We start from the raw sequence: 20,943 nt of genomic DNA on the forward strand, positions 1-20,943 counted from the left end.
ATCTTTCCTCTAGCCAAGACCTTAACTTTCTTCTTTCTGGGCTCCCTTCTTCTTTCTAAGATGACTACTTTTCGGGAACCCTGCTTTTCTGCACCACATCTGCTTTCCAGGACCCCAAGCACCGCACAGTCTACGTGCAGAAGCACACTGCACGATCAGCCGTTGGCAGTGGTGGCAGTCTCACACCTCTTTATTCACTGGAGGATTCACGTTCTGCCACTTTAGTTCAGGCCAAGTTTTATCAAAATTTCTGTGTGTGTATTAGTTGCAGGTAGCAAGTAGCAGCCTTCTGCTTGACAGTTTCAAAGCTTAATTTGAGATACTAACCCCTGCTTCTTGCCACAGGTTGTCTACAGCCTGTTAATGTCCACAATTTAAACTCTCACCTACAACAGCTAGAAAAGATTATATGCTAGAAATTGTCCTCCACAAACTCTTTTTTTTTTTTTTTTTCACATGAAGAAATTCCAAATTCAGGGGGGAATAATTTCTGCATGTCTTGTTCTGTGTTCAAGTCAGTGGCTTTCAGGTCGTATGAAAATACTTCTCTGGCTCTGTGTATTCTTCCTAGTTGGCAACCAGTGATGGTCTGAAGCCAGACTGGGATTGGGCTTCTAGCTTACCTGCAACTGACCTGTGACTGAAGTGAGGACGGACCATTCAAGGTCCATCAGGGTGGTGGATTGACTTCAGTTTTGCCTGGTATTGGAGCCAGACTATCGCCCTTTAAGAATCCGCTCTGCTTTGAGAAACGATGCGCACCTTCCTAAGTCCTAGGAGGTCTCATTTGTTGCTTGTGTCAGGTTATGAAGTTCCTGCTACTCTCAGCTGTTCAGTTAAGTCTCTGACTCTGTCGGAGGTGGTGGGATCTGCAGCAGCCTAACTGCCAGCGCTCTGCACTGACATCATACCTGTTGAGGCTTTGAACAGTGGGAATGTGGTCTCTCACGTGCCGCCTTCTTGACAGGATGAGCAAGATACTATGATCAGTCCCCATCATTATGAGTTAGAATATCCATACACAAGAAGATAATATGGAAAGATGAAGGATGAAATACAAGAAAAAGTGAATAGCTACACGAATAGTCCCACCATCCCATGCAAGGCTGTCTCTTTATGAACTGGCTGCACTTGTATGTTTCCTTCCTTCAGGAAGGACAGATTTGGAGGCAGCCCATGCCCAGGCTCACAGTGGCAGCATTTCTGAGTCCAGTCCTGCTCTCACAGTGGGCAGAGCTCAGAAGGTCTGGTCCTGGTGTAAATAATGTGCTTTGAAAGGTTACCCTGGATACATTTCCCACCTGTTCAAAGGCCCAGTCCGGATCAAAAGTCCTTGATAAAATTAGTTGCCTGGTGTTTGCTTCCCATAGCTGTCACTCATTTTGGATTTTCCAAAACTGAGAGCTAAAAGGAAATTGGAAATGCTTTTCTACCCTTTTGGCTTTTGTGCTATGTAGCCCATGTTGTGCCACACCACTGGCTTAATTTGCTCCCCAGCGGTAAGCCTCTGAATTTGATTAGAAGGAAAGATGAGATGTCCAGACTGACAAACCTATGCTTAAAAAGTTAAAGAAAAAAACAACAAAAAACTTTCTAGGGTTAGCAAGTAGTAATTGCATTGCTTTATGGCTTCATTTCAGCCTGTTACTTCCTCTCACTTTGCCTCTTAGCAAATATTTGTTATAGCAGCAGAAGATAACTTAGAAGGTGGATTATCCAAAGTGTCTCTGTATTTGGTCTCTGGTTGGAATCCAGACCTGGTTAGTAGTTATAGGATCAATGTAGTCTATTGAGCAACCTGTACAAGATAAACTGTTTTATCCTCACAGGACAAAGTTCTTTCTATGGGAAGAAGTGAAGCAAAGGCACTGAAAAGTGTCTTTAATGCCTCTTGTCAAACTTTTAATAAGCCATAATGTGGGTATGGCAAGATTTAACTTGGAATAATAGAGTCACAGAATGGTTTGAGTCGGGAGGGTCCCTAAAGATCATTGAGTTCCAGCCCCCCTGCCATGGGCAGAGACACCTCCCACTAGACCAGGTTGCTCAAAGCCCCATCCAGCCTGGTCATGACACTTCCAGGTATGGGGCATCCAGTCTCTCTGGGCAACCTGTTCCAGTGTCTCACCATCCTGACAGTAAAGAATTTCTTCCTGGTATCTAATCTAAATCTCCTGCCTTTCAGTTTAAAACTGTTACCCCTCGTCCTATCACTACACTCCCTGATAAAGAGTCCCTCCCCATCTCTCCTGTAGGCCCCCTTCAGGTACTGGAAGGCTGCTGTAAGGTCTCTCTGGAACCTTCTCTTCTCCAGGCAGAACAGCCCCATCTCTCTCAGCCTGTCCTCACAGGAGAGGTACTCCGGCCCTCTCACCAACTTCTGCCACAGTTAAGAAAGTTCATGTCCTATTTACTGGTCTGGTATTGAAGGTATTTGAAAATGAGCTGATAACTTTTGCCTGGAGTGGGGAGGGAGATTGCTGAGGTCTTCAGGAAGATTCTACACTGAAATCCCAGAAGAAAGGAACAGTCACACCTGGTAAGATGTGTGCACGGTTTGTCTAACCCTTCTGAATATTTATGGTCAAAATGAAGGCATTTTCTTTTCAGTAGCTGTTCCATGTTAAATTATGCTTAAAATATTGGTGTGTTAGGCATGATGTTTTATATTTCTTCCCTGTTTTTTATTGTCATTCACTATTATAAATCCTGAGAAAGCTACAGGAGCTTACATTTAACTGATACAATAAACAGTCAACCTTCTGGGAACAAAAGCCTTCTTCAGGTCTGAAGTATTTTGCCTCTATATCTGATGAAGCCAAGTGTGCGTGCTTGAAAGGCTTTTTTTTTTTTTTTGTCACAGAAGATAATGAAAGAAGATACTACTACCTGCTACAAATAGCGCTGTCCTTATAGCCTTGATAAGCAGCGTTTCCTCTACTATTTTAACTAACTTTAGATATTACTGAAGATTGTGTAAATATCCACCTTGGTCTTAGAAGTTCACTACAGTTTCTCTTTCGAATCTGAGGATGTCAAACAGTGCTTGAAAAAGTGGTTCCTGTGATCAGCTTTTGATTTACTGCCTCTCAGTTTCATCTAACACCTCCTTATTTCTTGTGTTAATCTGGCAAAGAGAACAAAACCTCCCAGTCTAAGTTATTTGTGAGCTTATACGCTTTTAAGATACATGTTTCCAAACTTTTCAGTTACACACTTTACAGGGAGTTGTTCATGACCCCTATAGTTCTTCTGCAAAACCTCTGCCCTACTACAGCTCTGCCTCCCTGGTTTATATAAAGCATAACCACTGTAACCACTGTAGGCCTGACTCAGAACTGAGTTAGGACACTTTTACACCACCTTAACGCATTGTCTCAGCAAGAGCACGGGTGTAAATTTGCAATAGATTGGTAGGAATCATTATCCGATAACAAAGCAGCAGGAAGAAAAGCAAAACCTGAAATCAAAGCAAAGCCGGGAGAGTGGTTCAGACAAAGAGTTTGACTCACTGATGCAACTCAAAGAGACATTTGACAGAGTCATCTTTTTCTTCCATGTATTTTCAATCTCATGGAAAAGTTTTGAGAGTAACTATCTTGCCCTATGCAGATCTGGGAAAACGTTGAAGTTATTTTTTAAATTATACATCTAAGGAGTGGCAGCCCTGATAAAAGAAAATGACTCGTTTTACTTAACATTCCCATACATCATTAACCATTTGAGTCAGCGCTGTGCAGATAACATGGCATTAAAAAATCTTCTTCAGCCAGTGTTCTTTCCTTGCCTGGAGGATTATAGCTATTTTCATATGCAGGGTTTAGTAAAAAGAAAAAAAAAGGTATTAGGCTGAGGAAGCAAGTCAAATGCTTTTAAGTGACAGAATGTGCTCTAGACAGTGTTGTATGGGAGCCCCATCCCTGCATTTGTGGGTGTGTGAGTGGCAGCAGCGGCAGGAGCCATATGTGTGTGGCAGGAGCGAAGGAGTGGGGCTGCACGGAAAGGCCAACTGTTGTTTTCCTTCCTGCAATTAAAATGCAGAAGTCTTTTTATTTCAGTGCTAAAATTTGGAGGTAACTACAACAACAAAAGAATTACTGCAGCATCTGGCGCTAGTAGGAGTAGTTTTGTAATGTAGTGGGTTGGTCATTTTTATATCCTTCTTAGGACAAATCTGATTCTAAAGCTGATGATGTATAACGAGAGTGGACTTGTCATGCATCAACGGCTTTTGAGGTGCAGCTGACAGTCCAAGATCTGATGAGTCTAGAAGTTCACTAAGCTTGAGTCTCCCCCTTCCCAACCTAAAACATAATAACTCAGTCTCCAAACAAGAAATTGAAATATGTGGATTCAAGTCAAAATATTTCACTCAGATGCATTTAAAGTAATTTGTATTTCTCCAACTGATTGCCAAGTTGTTAGGAAATTCTATCAGCAATATTTTATTTTCCCTAGCTCTTTTCCTCCTCCACAAAAAACATAAGTTAAAGACAAGGCTGCCAGGTGCAATTTAAGAGAAGTATCATTACATTCTCTGTAGAAAGTAAACAAACCCACATTCATATTAAAACTCTGCAACATGAGCTTGATAAACAATTCTGACATCAAATTTAGTTTTGTGTTCATAAGATTTTCAGTGGCCAGCTCACCCAACTACGTTAAATCTGCCTTTGAAGATCCAGAGGCAATTTTCATAAATATAACAAACATATGATCAACTTCTGGCAAGGAATTCTGTATAGTTAATGTAGCTATTTGCAGCCAGAGCTGCACATCTCATCTGAAAATCAGCTCTTCTGTACTGGCTCTGGCTGGGATGGAGTTAATTTTGTTGACAGCAGCCTGTATGGTCCTGTGTTCTAGGTTTGTAACCAGAACAATGCTGGTAGCACTTTAACTTTTGCTGGAGAGTGTTTGCACAGCACCAAGGCTATCTCTGCTTCTCACTCTGTCCCCCCAGTGAATAGATTGGGGATGTGCAAGAAGCTGGGAGGGGACACAAACAGGCAGATGTCCTCAACTAACCAACTACAGCTATTCCATGCTGTATAATGTCATGCTCCGCAATAAAACAGAGAGGAGGAAGGTTAGATACCGTAGTCATCTGTTGGTCGGGAACTGGATGGACATCAGTCTACACAAGGCAAGTGGTGAGTGATCGCCTTTGCATCACTTGTTTTGCTTTTTCTTCCTTTCATCTTTGTTTATTAAACTATTTTTATGTTGACCCATGACTTTTCTCACTGTTATTCTTTCTTTTCTCTTTCCCCATCCCACTGAGGGACAGTTTTCTTTCTGCTTCTAGATCGTTGTGTGACCTGTTAGTGTAAAATCATCCCAGTGTCTCGTACACTTCAGTGTAAGGTCACCGAAAGCAACACCACGTTCATGGACCTTGTTATTTCACCACGCTGCCCAGATAATCTTGGTCCTGTGAATGCTTTTAAATTCAAAGGAGGAATTACTCTAGCAGAGGAAATGGTGAAGTTCTTGCTTGCAAAACTGAGAAAAAGTTACAATGAAAGCAATAGTAATTGAAGGCAAGTACAGTATACCTTTGCTGACAGTCTGTTATAAATCATAGAATCACAGAATTATTTAGGTTGGAAGGGACCTTGAAGATCATCTAGTTCCAATCCCCCTGCCATGGGCAGGGACACCTCCCACTAGAGCAGGTTGCTCAAAGCCCCATCCAGCCTGGCCTTGAACACCTCCAGGGATGGGGCATCCACAACTTCCCTGGGTAACCTGTTCCAGTGCCTCACCACCCTCATAATGAAAAATTTCTTCCTGATGTCTGATCTAAAACTACCCTCTTCCACTTTGAAGCCATTACCCCTCATCCTGTCATTACGTGCCCTTGTAAAAAGTTCATCTCCAGCTTCCTTGTAGGCCCCCTTCTCCAGACTGAAAAACCCCAACTCTCTCAGCATGCTGAAAGAAAATCCATTAGGACTGGAGTAAAGCTGCAATTGCAGCTGGGTGGGGTGGTCCCAAGCCCAGGGAGCTCTGTGATATAGGTGGGGTTTGAAGGACCCTCTCACCCCAATCCCCAGGCGCAGGCGGCTGGAGCAGGGGCAGGAGAGCACAGGGACTCTTACCATCAGCTGTTAGGACTTATTCCCTGTTGTGTGCCATAATGGCCCCCACCACTTTTCTGCTTATACCACAGTGTATCTAACATTGGCCCAGTGGCCTGCCATATCTGGAAACTTGCCTTGAAAAGAGGGAAAAAATGAGGTGAAGAGCTGGTGCCTGGCTGGTGCCTTCTGTAGGTGGAAGATGAAGGCAGTCTGATTTGAAGAATTTGCTGTTTGCATGGATGATCTGATGAAATTCAATTTTTTGAATACACCCCAAATTTATGGTTGATTATTATGCCTCTAATGATGCAGACATTTGTCTGTTTGAGTATTACCTTCAGTCATGCACTGAGAGATACTTATGCCGGTGGAATTACCATTACTGTTATAAAAAGAAATCTTTTCTCTTTTTCTTCCAACCACTTGACTCACCATTCTATTAAGCTTTGTTTGTTCTTACTTAGAAGCTATTTGTCAGATACCCATTTTCAATCCAAGCCAAAATTTTTTTTCACAATTTTCTTTCCAATTCAGCTAAAAATGACACAAGCTGACAAAAGCAGATACATTTCCAGGTAATGTTTGTCTTTCTATTTTTACTGATCCCCTGATGATACCCTTGTTGTTCCCCTGCCTGTTGGTCATTCTGTAGCCATCCCTGTGGGAGAGTTTAGAGAATGGTAGAGGAGGTAAAGGACATATGTCTTAGTGTAGCACCAGGGGCAGAAGTGACCTGGCATGAGCAGGGTTAAGTGCAAATGGAGTGGACTACACACACCGTATGCATATCTGGTAAATCCCACCCCAATTCTCAATAAAGCACTGAGAAGCAGCATCCAGGATAGAACAACTTACTAATTTTTCATTCATGTCAACTTTTTCAGGATTTTACAGAAAAAAAAAAAAAAGGTCAAGTTCCACAGCAGGAACTTCTAAAAAATGGAAGTGATTGCAGGATGTTGCCCTAAAATTGAGGTTTGCAAACACTCCTGAGCAACGGGCATTTTACATGAATGCCATCAGACTGACTTTCATCCTGTGGCTGCAGGCACAGCTGCTGTTTGGGACAGCAAAGGACTGTTTGTGGCTTGGGGCATCAGTATGATTCCTCTTCCCTAATGTATCTCCAACGTAAATTCATGATGTACCCACAGACAGTGAGGGTCGGAGGCAGGAGGGAGGAGTGGGAGAGGAGCAGAGCATGGCTCTCACCTGAAGGACTCGCTGCTGGAATGGCATTGAGAGGGGGCTCACTTGCAGGCATGGAAGAATATGGAGGAAGAAAGGGGCATATCTGGAGAGGATGTTTATGCACTGGAGGTAAGAAACAAAGAGCAAAACTAATCAACAATTGACAATTATTATTATTTTCCTTTGAAGAGAATAAAAGTAAACTCTCCCTCCGTGCAATTAACATTTACCACTTCTATGTGGGAAAGGGAGGTGAAGTAGGAAGCTGCAAAAACTAGTGATGAAATTTGATTTCTATTTTTTCCCCTCCTAGCTCTCCCTAGACTTGAAGGTGATTTCTCTCTCTTATGATTGTCAGGTTTGAGTCATAATCTGAACTGCAGAGCTGGCAACACAGCAATTTCTAGTTAGGGCTAGAAAGACAGACAATTTTTCCTTTCATTTGAAGAGGTAAAGATCACAAAGACACCTGCAACATGCCCCCAGAATCCTAAGCAATGTTGTAGAAAGGCTTAGCTGCTTTGTCTAAATTTGTTCTGGGAAGCTGGAGTTTGAACATCACATCCCAGACAAAAATAAAGCAATAAATCCAGGTCTGTTGCTTGCTGTGCTTTAACCACTACGGTATGTCGGGAGAGCAACAGAGAAAGGAACGAGCTCAGAGGAGCTCTTTGAAACTTTCCCAGCAGATCTCAGTCTCTGGACCCTAAGGGCTGAAAGCTCATCCACCCATCTTACAGCCCTGAGTTGAGGCCCAAGCTCCACTCCGAGACCTTGTGTTTGACACCAGCTCTAGACAGCTTTCTCCAGTGTGCTCAGGACTTTTTGGGTCGCCCTTTTGAGGAGTCCTTGCACAATATGGAAGTTGGACACCTGCCTGTGCCTTTGTACATCAGCCTGGAGGCCAGGCTGTGTCCCCTCACCTGTGGGCACTGAGGTCCTTCAGTGGCTGTAGAACACAGCAGCTCACGTGTGGCTCTCCTGCCTGGGTGCTCACTTCTGGCTAGCCTGGATACTTTATACTCAGGTGCTGGCCATTAGGACAATCTTTTCAGTGAAGACACATTTAGAGAGAATATTGGTTATACAATGTAAAGTTTTTGAGCAGCATTTGGGATTTTTGATCCTCAGAATGAAGCAAACCATGGGTGAGGGTTGTGGGATACGCTGCTGAGGTGCAGTCCGGCATTGCTTGGAAAGGGAACAGGGGATGAAAGGAGCCTCCTGCCTTTATGCTCCTGAGTGCCCTTGGTCAAATATCCCACGTTCTCTTGCAGGCCAGGACAGGCACTTGCTAGTGTTTCTGCAGCTGCAGACTGCTCTGCCAAGGCTAGGGAAAACAGGTCCATGAACTACCTTACCAGCTCCATAGCAGGCCACCAGCTGGAAACATGTACCCCGTACACTCTGGGAAGTTAAAAGGCCTCCTTTGTCCCCCCTGTTTCGCAAAATACCATTTCGCTGCCTACAACTGCACGAATTCCCAGCTCAGGACTGTGCTAGAAGCTAAAATGAGAGCTCACTAGATTCCCGTTTGTGCATATTTTGCTGGTCTTCCCCGTATCGCAGGGGTTTGATGGTATTTGGGAAAAAATACATTTATGTATCTAGTTGTCATCATGGTGTTTATTCGTTTGCTCTGGAGCTGTTCTCATTCGTGCAAAACTTTTATTAACTTTAATGAAGGTGTCTGCATATTCTCTGGCCATGTTCTCTTCCTCGCCGCTACGGCTGCAGCAGGAAAGAAAGTCCCTCAGCTTGGCTTTGCGAGCCTGGACAGCCATCCTCAGTCTGCAGTGAGTCTTCTTGAGATGGTTCCTCTAATTTAAGATAAAATAAAAATACGCTAGTTCAAAATGTCTCCACCTCATCAGCATGAAGCATGAACTAGTGCAATAGAAATGCATTATTAATGACCTTTGGGGAAGAAATTGTTTTTTTGAAGCTACTCACGTTAAAAGACACGGTGGTTCTTTGAAAGCTGCTGACATAGTTGAAACATTAGCAGTGGACCCATTAGAAGACAGATTAGTAAGTGAAGATGAAAATGCCCAGAGAGCAAGTAAACTGTATTTATTATATAATTCTAGTTTCAGCTTTTTACCTGCACACTGTTAGCTTCTTTTAAGATATTACAGATAACTCCCTAGATTCTTCCACATCTTGTTCTTTCGGGCTTCTTGTGGTACAGAGAGTGCCTACCTGTTGTGTGCAGTGAAGCCGAATGCTGCTGTGTTGCATTTTTGTCCTAAAACTGCAGTTTTGGGCTTCTGCCCAAAACGTGGCTGCGTTTTTTACTTCACCCCAGCAGTAATGCAACCCCCTCAACAGTGCAAACTGGCTGACCTTTCTAGAAAAGTTGATTTTTCTTTACCAAGGTCTTGAAATCAAACCAGCAAATGCCCTGAGCAGTGTGATGAGTCCACGTCATGGCTTTCAGAAATATATGAATGTAATAGTTTGATTAAAGGCTTGAGCATATACTGAATCTGACAAGCTGTAGAAAACTTTGCTGTTGTAAGACAGTATCTTTAGCTGGTGATAGGTTGCTTAGAAATCCCTGTTTCCTTTGATCACCTTCTTCAGGAGGTTAACTGGTTACTCTGCATTATTCTCGGCAAGTTGGGTGCCCATCTGAGAGATGAATCATCTCCTTTCGCTTTGAGGCTTTTGATTTATGCCCCATTGGAGATTCTCTGGAGAATGGCAACAGCTTTATTCCTAGGGAGTAGCCTGAATTGTGTACTTGTGAAATCCTCGGGGAACTTCTTTAATAATATTGTCGCTGCTTTAGCATTTTGTGTTTTCATGTACAGGTCCTCCTAAGAGTTTTCCAGATTCCTCCTGGGGCTCTGCTTGCTTTTTTATAATTGTATCCACTCCTCTTTTATTCCAGTTAAGAAGGCTTTTTAGATTTATGTCAGAATGATTCCTCTCCTTTTCTTCTGTGAAGGCAAATGCCTTGTCAGTGTTCTCTGCTTTGCTCTCCGTTGCATACCTCACTGGCCTGACCTGTGCTTTGCAGCTCCTGAGGTGAGCAGAGCCACAGTCCAGAGTCTGGTGAAGAGCTCTTCCCACTCATGCTTGTCAAATTGAAAGTCATTTTTAGAGTGCTGCACTTGGGAACTTCGGCATTTTCTTTCTGTCTTGTTTTTTTCCTAGTTCAAAACAAGTCACCTCCTGCCACTTGGCAATCACAAAAAATTAGGGCTGCCCTTTTCTTTTAGGGAGCTGTAGTACAGTATTGAAAAACATGACGAGCCAAAGGGTGGCTCTCCTCAGCCTGTAAGTGCAGCACTGTGCTTGGACGAATGGCTTTGCCCTGTGGCTGGTCACAGTGGCATTGGCTGGCTTTTTGGGAGGTACATGGAAGTACCTAAGAAAAGTAACTTTATTGTCAGTGGGCTTTGTCTCACAGAGGAATCTGTGTAGCCAGTGGAAGCAGTTTAGGGGCCAGCAAATAGGAAAAAATTGGCAAGTGTGAACCTAGAAACTTTTTTTCTATTTTTCTATACCATATTTGAAAAAAACGTAACCAGACAGTCTTGCATAGCATTTTACTGAGGGATAGTGATGCTACCTATGCACAAGCACTGTCTCCAAAAAGTGGGGAAATTTGACCTGTTACCAAGATGCCAGAGTTTGTTGCTGTGCTCTGCAGTAAGAAATGAGAGAAATGAGAAACTGCTCATCAGGAGTGGTCCTTGGCTTGTCCCAACTCCCAGACTCTGCCTGGGAAGTTTTTTGGAGACTGCCAGTCAGCATGGGCCAAAACTGAGCCAGGGACCTGGCTATTAATGATTTAACACTACAGACAACTGTAAGGTTAGAGTGCCCAGGCATGTTCCCTTTTGATTTACAGACTCAGACTTAACCATCAGAGATCATAGGGAATATTATTAGTTTTTGACATCTGGTGTCATCACCAAGATGGACACTGTTCCTCTGTGCACCTCTGTTGCCACCTCTGGCCCCACAACCTGTATTGGATTTGCAGGAGGAGCATCTCCAACAGCAGCACATGGCTGCTTGCCCTGGGACGTGTGCATGGGGGCTGTGCAGCCTGGAGGCTTCCTCGCCATGGAACAGGAGGACAGGCAGCTTGGCAGAGGGAGAAGTTCTGGTTATTCCCTTGATCCTGCAGCTACATTGTGGAACCATTTGGAGGAGCAGCCAGTTTGCTGTGATGTATGGCAGGAGGTTTCCATTAGAGACCGGGCAGCTGGTACAAACATTGCCCATTAGAATTTCAATTGAAACACAAATTCTGGCTCTGCAGTAAGGGTGTAAATTAGACAGAGAGTTATGCAGAACTTGCATGCAGATCTTATCATAGAATGGTTAGATTTGGAAGGGACCCTGAAGATCACCAAGTTCCAACCCCCCTGCCATGGGCAGGGACACCTCCTACTAGACCAGGTTGCTCAAAGCCCCGTCCAGCCTGCCCTTGAACACTTCCAGGGATGGGGCATCTGCAGCTTCTCTGGGCAACTGCTCCAGTGTCTCACCACCCTGACAGTAAAGAATTTCTTCCTAATATCTAATGTAAATCTACCCTATTTCAGTTTAAAACCATTATCCTTCATCCTATCGCTACACTGTCCATCTTTGGATGAGAACCTAATAAATACTGACCTGTTAAGAGTATATTTAGTGGCTAAAATCTTTACCAACAGGAGAGGCAAGGTGGTGGTGTCCTCTAGAGTTTAAATAGAACCTGCTACTCTGCTGGAGTGAAAAGAGAAATATACAGTAAGGGAGACATTTATCTCCTTTGCTGTTTCTACAGACTTGTATCCTCTCTGGAGTGATATGAAAGGTAGTTTCCAATACACAGTCAATTTTCTTTGGTTTATTATTTTAATAGTGGTCTTGGGCCAAACTGCAGCATTCACCATCTTTTACACAGATTTTGTTTTGAAGCATGTGGGGAATGTACTAATGTTGAATTTAATCCTAAAGGACTGGAGAGTGATTCCAGAAATTACTTGTGCCACATTATGTAGTAATAGGGTGTGCTTTGGGAGTTGAATCCAAGCCTTTGTAGGTAAGAAAATGTGGAACTTAATGCACATTGATTCCATGCTATAAAATGTCTTATGAACTGATAGAAAAGTATGTTTTCCTCTGACAGCTGTAATATTACAATTAAATCAGTTCCAGATACCTGGCTGTTACATCTGAAGTAGCTTGGAAATGGAGGCATGTCAGTTTATTCCAGGTTAGTTCAGAGCCTATGTGCACATTAATCCAATGCAATCCTTCATTTTTAAAAAGGCTCTAGCTCTGAATTACTTGAACACTGGCTTTCCAGGAACATGGAACCAGGGTTCAGGTCCAGGGTCCCAGAGTTTGGTGTGGTGCTGTGTGGGTGTAAATAGGGGTCAGGACTTAGGCTGACTTTCTCCCAGGAATACCAGTAAAACAGACAGCTTCTGCTGCTCCTGCCCACCCAGATAAACTATGTACAAATAGTGCACTCAGTCTTCTGCAGCTGGAGCCCAAGACACGATCAATGACTGAAAGCACTTGCAAATAAGAAACTTTTGCAATGACTAAATTCAGCAACAAAATGATATTTTTTGTTTATTCCATTGCCAAATTGTTTTAAAAGCCCATTTAGATAAATGTCATAAGTAGGAGTGACTTGATTTTTTTCTAAAAAGCACAAAACCTGTGCACTGAATAGTCTGATCATCTGAACTTGTAATGGCAATAATTAACAGTACACTTAGTGTCTGCCTTTGACAGAATCAACAGAGATTGATTAAGAATCAACAGAAAGATCCATGAAGAAAAAAATTGGAGTATAGATAAAGTCTATACTTATTTGAAGAAAACAGCACATGGAAACAATAATTTATATTTATACCATCTTTTCTGACTGGAAGGATCTGCAAACATTGTACAAATTAAGTCAAGTGATTTTCAAAACGAGACATGCCATTTGTACATTCCCATCAGAAGAAACCATATATGTAGATTGATTGTATGCTATGAATAGCAGTAATAGCATTTACACAGCATCTCTAGCCATGAAACAAGTACTAATTAAAGTAAATTGCAAAGGGGGAAAATGGAGTAATGGCTTTGTTTTCTTCATTACAGCCTTTCACACTATGTTTGAGAATAGCACTTCGGTTAGCTGCCCCTAGAGAAGCGTTAGGCAATGCACAGAAGGCAGTGTCTTTATTCCTCATATATGTAATATAAAATAATGCAGAAATATTTATGTGAGGCAGTTCTGATAATCTGCGATGCTGACAATTTTTGACAGCTAAAATCTTTTGCTGTGCTCTGTGCAGCTTTCACGCCTCCACCTCCATCCCCCTCCATCCACCTCCATACACCTGCCTGGGGGCTGCTGGAGCATGGGAGGAGAGGCTGGAGTCGGGCATCCCCTCTCCCAACTCCTCTCACTAGGACTGGGCTGGACCTCTCAAGCCATGGGGAAAGGTCCCTCTTGGATTGGGATGGTACGGGAGCTCCTACAGAGCCTGTGCTGGCTGTAACTCATGCAAGATCTAGTGAGTGATAATCAGCTGGTCTTTGTAGGTCTGATTTTTTGACACCAATATGCATTTACATACAAATCCCTGAAAAGGGGCTGTGCCTCTTCAGTTGTATGCTTACTTACACTTACTAGGCAGTGAGTACTCAATTGCAAGGCAGTATTAGAAAAAAAAAAAAGGCTCACTTTTGCCTAGTGGGGCTCCTCTTCCTGGGTGCCCTGTGGTCAAGGGAGGGAAGGACTCCCCGGGACACGGTTTGGGTGGCTGGCAGTAGGCAGGCAGCCTTTGTGGGTGTCTCTCAGTGCCTTGGCAAGCCTGTAAGTCTTTTCCTTCTACTAGGAGGAGGAATCCTCCTTTATCGTCAGGAGAGTTTCAATATTTCACATCTCGTTTCAGCATAAAGTCTACATTTCTTCTTGGGAGTGTAAAGGACTAGGATTTTAACACCATTATAGTGACATAAACCCAGGGCCAATGTATGCAAAGTTACATAGGCATAATAGCAGTCAGAGTCTCACCAGAATTTAGACGATTATTTTTACTTTAGGAAAATACTATTTTTTTCAGCTTGTTGATCTAAAATTTAGTTATGCGACCGTGGAAACAAAGCCCTGCATCCAGCTCTGGTTACCGCTGGGGCAATACCTTTGGTGGGAAGCAACATCACGCTGTCATTCACTTATCACCATGATACCCGAGAATCACGTATTTTTCTCAGTCTTCCTTCCAAACGCACACATTTCTCAGCTATGCAGTGTGATATTCCTGGCACAAAGTGATTAAAATTGTGACTCCAGCAACCCTGGCATCTCTGACAAAATAGGCAATGTCAAGATAGACAGGGAAAGAATAATTTAGATAATTCAGAGGTTCATTTCTCCCCCTGTATGTCATATCTTTCTATTTAAAATTAATTTATGTAACCTGCAAAAGTAGAAAGGTGATTGTTAGATTACTGAGCAGCTGGACAGGAATGTGACTGAGGCAGATTTGATCTCTGCATGAACCTTGTTGCAAAAAGCTGTCACCTGAGTTCACTTCCTTAAAGACAATCTCAAACCATAACATTTTAGAATTATTTTGAATAATTTTAAAATTATTTTGAATAATTTTAAAGAGCCATATTTTAACATGTCTCTGGGGCTGGACCTTTTCCCAGTGCTCAGGTGCTGACAGAGTCATTTTTCAAAGATGCTCATGGCCTAACTTGCCATACCCATTTCATGTCAAAATTTAACCACTTCTGTTATTGCTTAAATGCATTTCAAGTTCTCCTGAAAAGCCTGTCCTTTATCACTAGTGTTTTAAAAATGAAAAATACGACAAACTAAACATTGCCAGTCGCTAGTGTCAATCTGTGAGCAGTGGATGCAGGGGGCACAAGAAGTGTGTGTCCAACAGTGGGATGGGGACTTGGTGGGGGGACGTGAAGCAGGGGGCAATTTTAAAACTAGCCTTTCTTTTTCTTTTACTGGTAGGAGAAAGCTTTATATTTTACAAGCAGTAGAACTCAGATGATGGCAGCTACCCAGGGCTCCCGCAGCTGCTGTGGAGAACAAGTGTGGTGTGTGATGTGGTTGGCTGTAGAATGAGCCAGGCAGGACGATCCCATAGGAGATGGTGCCTGGCTGGCTTGGTCACATACGTGTGATCTCCTGGGCCGGCACAGCCTTGCTGTCAGTGAGGTGACACAGCCCAAGGATGGGAGCGAAGTTTTAACTGCCCAGGAGCGAGACATGGGCCATGAAGTGTGGATTGGCCACAGCTGCACTACAGAATGGCTTTCATAACAGTAATAACAGAAAGAGATGACGGTATGGAGAGAGAATGCCCTTTCCATCCCTAGGGTCACGGGTACTGAAATGGGTTCTGGCTCTGAATGTCATTAACAATTGAGCATGTAATAATATAGCTTCATCAACAGTTTCTAGAGCCTGAGGGCAGATTGCAGCGGGATTTACCCAGCAAAAAGTAGGTTAGGGATGTTAGAGGTCTCCTCTCTCCCTGTTTGTGTTTTCTGGTGAGGTGCTATGCTCCCAGTTAAGAGTAGGGACAGAACCCTGCATGGTCCTTTCTGCCTCAAGCCACTACTGCCACAGAGCGTGTGACTGCATTGCATTTGGGTTTATCCTGCTGCTCTGATTTACTTTGGCTGTGATGGGCATGGCCAGCTCCCCTACCTCCTCTCAGCCTCATCTGACAATCTTTGTAAGGGAAAGAGTCACCAGATCTCCCCCATGCCTCCAAATTCCCTCTCTGACAGGAGAAAAAGACCTTGAGAAGATGAGGAGCAGAGATGAGAATAGCTCCTCAGGGGTCCCGCTGCTCTGCTCTCAGAGGAGGATGGGCAGGGTCTGCAGATAGCTCCCTGAGTTTTCCCAGCCTCCCTGCAGGCACGTTTCACTGTTTCCCATCGCGGCTGCTCTCGTACCAGCACAGCTCCACCGCTTGTTGTGTGGTGTTACCACCACAGTGACACCTGAGATGCTGAGAGAGGACATGAGCCATAGCTCACTTCTCATATAGATGTTATAACTATTACTAAGTTGATGTAAGCATGCTCTTGAAAGGTCATCTTTAAAACATGCTCTACAGGGTGTCTCTCTTCTGAAAGATGGCTATTTAAGGTAAAGCACTATGTAACTACTGGAAGTAGATGGTCAGTTATTTGAAGCTGATTACCTCTGCGAATGAAAGGGCTAATATTCTACTACTGTGCTGTGTATATTTATTGTGGAGCAGATAGGATTTGGAATATCTATTGAAGAGACTCCATTTTCTGTTTGTTTTCAGCATGGTATTTGTTGCTTGAGTGTGTATTACCGTGACTCATTTGGGAAGATTAAACTTGTGCCTACCAAGTTCCTAGCGCACAGCAAGGTGCCTTGAAAGTTCTCAATGGCTGATGGCAGAGTTCGCTCCGTCATTTAACCACACTGCCTTAATGAAGAGCGCATTTACAGCACCCAGTGGTCCCATTCAGATGACACATTGGAGTCTCCCACTCCAGAACATCAACACAAACCGCTACTGCCCCTAAAGTGGAGCCAACAGAATAAAATTATTCAGCAGCAAATTTATTTTTTTTGCCACATGGCTTTAAAATACGGTGTAGTTGAGTGTTGTGGCATTTCTCTGTTGTAAGGTTCAGCTGTAATTACTAGAGACTTTCCAGATCGATATGGTCAGCTTTTTAAATTTTAGATGCTAATTAAAACGTTTTTCCTATTCCCATTGATTTCCTTTTTTTTGACTTTTTCCATCACAGTCAAGAGGAACACTGTTATACCCTGTCTCTGTGGAAACACACAGACGGGAGCAGCTACCCACGATTGAAGCAGTGTTAGCTAAAAGTGATGCTATCGGTATGGCTATGGCTAGCTTTTCCTCCGATGTACTGTGAAACAATTTCAGGGTAAAATAAGTTCTGAGCAAGTAAAAAAAAAAAAAAAAAGATCATCACTACAGCTTGCTCCTGCTGGAGAGAGAAATATATGGATTAACAGGAGAGAGGTTTTTCTGGGTGAAGTCACTCAAAAATTCAACAATTATGTCTTGTATCCTGTCAGTTAAGAAAATTGCGCTGAAAGGCTTTGATTATAGTGTGGAAAGAGAGAAAAGGATGAAAGATTAAAGGAGCTGAAACACAGGTTATTCCACATGGAGTTAGAAACATCTGTGTCTGATCTGTGGCTTGAGTGTTGCCTGCTTGCAGCTCTCTCCTGGCCAGGGCCATGGGGATTCGGGGGCACTTCAAAGGAGTCAGAGAAATCATTGTTTCGTTCCTGCTTCCTACGTGGTTTGTGGCTGTTCACAGTTGTGTTGTGGTGCTGTTGGCTTTATTCTGCCTTGTACCATCTTGCCAATGATTTACTCCAGAAGTTCGAACCTGAGAGCCCCAGAAGAGTGTTGCACAAGGCCAACGGAGATCCATGGCAGCCACCTAGCGCCTCGTCATAGAGGGATTAATTGCATCTAAAACACCTTTGTACAATTTATTCCTGAGACTGACTCAGAGAGGAACATTCCCCAGCTCCCACAGGCATCTACTCTAGCGTCCTGCTGCCTTTACTGCTAGAAAAAAATTCCAATTGTGATTGAAGCCCACTAGTTCTTGTTGCATCCAGCAGGAGCACAGCTAATGCCCTCCCTTTCTGCAGCAGCCTTTTACACATATGGGTTTTCTCAGCGCGGAGGGTTTTTTTTTTTATGCTATACACTGGTTCTTTCATTCTTTCCTCAGAGGCTACTGTCTGTCAGCACCACAAAACTTTGTTTCCCAAAACCTCTGTATTGGGTTTGTCCCGTGTCAGCGCATTGTTTTGTGATTTGCTGTAAACGACTGAACTTACCTCGTGGTGAACCCTGAGTAGTGGCTCAAACAAGCGTGGTCGGCTTGAAGTCTGAGTGAGAAATGTGTGAATCTCAGTTGTCTTCAGAAGCCTGCAGGACCGCAGTCCTGAAAAACTGTCTGTGCCAACGATGGATAGGCTGACAGGGAGCAGAAAACAATGTAATAGATGGACAATACATGGAGAGGGCTGGAACTGTGTGAGGAGTGAAGGCTCTGCGGGAATTGCGCTTAAAAGAACATGCTGGAACTAAGGAAAGGGATGTTCTCAGCAGGTTGGTGTAATTTTGAAATGGAGTCAGCAGGTAGGCTGAATAATGTGTTTTTTTCCCTCCGTATCCTTAGTGGTTCCCCTAAAAACATCCATCAGGAGCAGGGATTTTGACCTGGTCAGGCAGGCTGTGAGCATCCGCTGGGCTGCTGTAAAGGTGTTTGGACAATTCAAACATGGAGAACGGTTCTAATTTGTGTAAAAAACAGTGGATTTTGGTTTGGAGGACTAAATTACAAGTTGTTTTACTGTACCTAAGCCATCTAGTCATGTGTAAACCTAGGGTTTAGCTGTCAAGCCCCAAAGAGTCACTACCTATGTTATCACACACGTTTTTTTTCTATAAACGTAGTGCTAGAGTATATAAAAAGATGCAGGCATCCATAGAATAATATAACTCCCCATTCTACTGCCAATATAAACTAAGCAATACAGAAAGAACTTCACTATTTCAGTATTAACAAGATCATAAAAATTCATGAGGCATTCAAAGCTGCTAGTTAAGCTGTGTGAGAATTTCTGAATATGCTTTATATAGCATGAAAACTTATTTTCAGTGGCTTTTTAATCTTCTCTAAGTTCAGCAAGAGTTATGATTTGCAGCCTATTATTATTTGGCCCCGGATCTGCACAGACAGCTCTCATGGAAGTACACTGATAGTTATTACAAATTTTGCATCAATAACTGGGAATGAGTGCAGAAAAATCCAAACCAGCAGGGAGCTGCAATCCTTCTTCACAAGTTGTGCACAATTGCATTTACATTTCAAGGACTAGAACTATTCCAGTGACGATTTATAGAACTTCTCCTTTCTAACTAAAGAAAGCAAATCACTAAACTGTTGACAGGTACATAAATAATTTAATTTAAAAATCTGTGAACTGGTCTGGAGAAGTGCTTCGGTTTGTGCAATTTAATAAAGTCATATTTAATCCAACACGTGCAAGGAGATACAGTTTACTGAATTTTATGGATTATTGCTATTAAAATATGTAATTCATTTTTTTTAAATCTTTCAGGTCATGTAAATTTGTAATTTTTTATATATATAAATAAACATATATGTATAAAGAACTCTGCACATGAAAATACATATATAATTATTCCCCTAGTGCACATACGATTTCCATTATTCTTGGAATGGATCTGGTAACTGAATGCAATTATTACAATGACACACTATTTTTGTACACATTCTCTGTTTTGAATAAAAAGAACTTTGCACTTGTAATTTTGGAAATTAATCACATAGCTGCACTATTAACCCAAGAGCAAGACTTTTCTTGAATCTGAGCTGCACACTTCTCTGTGCATAACTATTATTTGAATATATTGTAGAAGAAGTATCTGAAAACAGCAATTAACTGAAAATTATCTGAAAATAACTATTAAAAAAAACAACCCAAACCTTTTCACTACCATCATAACAACAGAAGGCATTTAAAATTCATAAGCGTTCTTCCTACTCTACTGAACATATACAAGGAATAACTGACTAATATCTAGCTGCCTAATGTATGGTGCGCCTTCTGTTTTGCATCAAGAGACATCTGATGCAGAGCCATCAGTCACTGCAGTGGCAAAACTGTGTTTGAGCCACTAAATGAAAGTGAGGTCTAACCAAACTGGTATATGATGGCAGCATCATTATCAATGGAATATCACACCTGAAGAAAAGCAAACTTCGACCATTACACATCCTTTTTTTTTTTTTTTTTCAAGCAGTGATTTTTCCTTGAGCTACAAATGTTTGTGGGCATTTATGCTATGTGTTGGGTCTAATGTGCTAAGGGTGCTCCTTGGGTCAGCTGGCAGAGCCTGGCTGGTCAGAGCTTGCCATTTAGCTGCTATTTCTGCTTCTCACATCCCCTTCACAGTTTGGTTTTTGTCTGAGAAGCTGTTGGAAACATAAGCAAAAGGGAGCAAGGTAGAGGGGTGCTGCTTCTTCTCCTGACATGTGGTAGGAGCTTCTGGGCCCCAAAGCTGTCCTGCAGGTGAGAGGTGAGCTGGCTCCTTCCAGGACAGAGGCAGCTGGAGGATGAGGGACTCTTCCAGCCTCAACACCTTCGTGGACCTTTATGACATTTGTTCTTGTGCTGCTTCATCCTTGTTCTCTCTCGCCCCCAGGTAAATCCAGCTGACAAAAACATAGACTTTGAAAGGGGTTATGAGATGTTATTTGATGAGGTATTAAATAAATACAATGCAAGGTTATTTTTTGGTTTTATAATGCAAGAGAATCTGATCTCCCAGGTGTCTGCTGCTTAGAAAGATGCAAGGGCTGGACTGAGTTTGCTATGAAAGACATATGAAGAGACCACCAAAAACTACAGAATAAGGCAACCCTTGAGTTTTATAAATATGAAGCATGAACAGTCATAGAGCAGATCACGCATTTATCATGTATCGTCTCAGTAAGCTGTAAGGTTTTTGTCCTTTAAGTAATGGTTGAAGGACTAAACCAAGCACTTCTGCCAGGCTGAGGGAGAGAGACTGGATCTCGGATCTGCTGCCAGCAGTGACAACGTGTA

Source organism: Numenius arquata, chromosome 5, assembly GCF_964106895.1.
Source record: "Numenius arquata chromosome 5, bNumArq3.hap1.1, whole genome shotgun sequence".
Lineage (NCBI taxonomy): Eukaryota > Metazoa > Chordata > Aves > Charadriiformes > Scolopacidae > Numenius > Numenius arquata.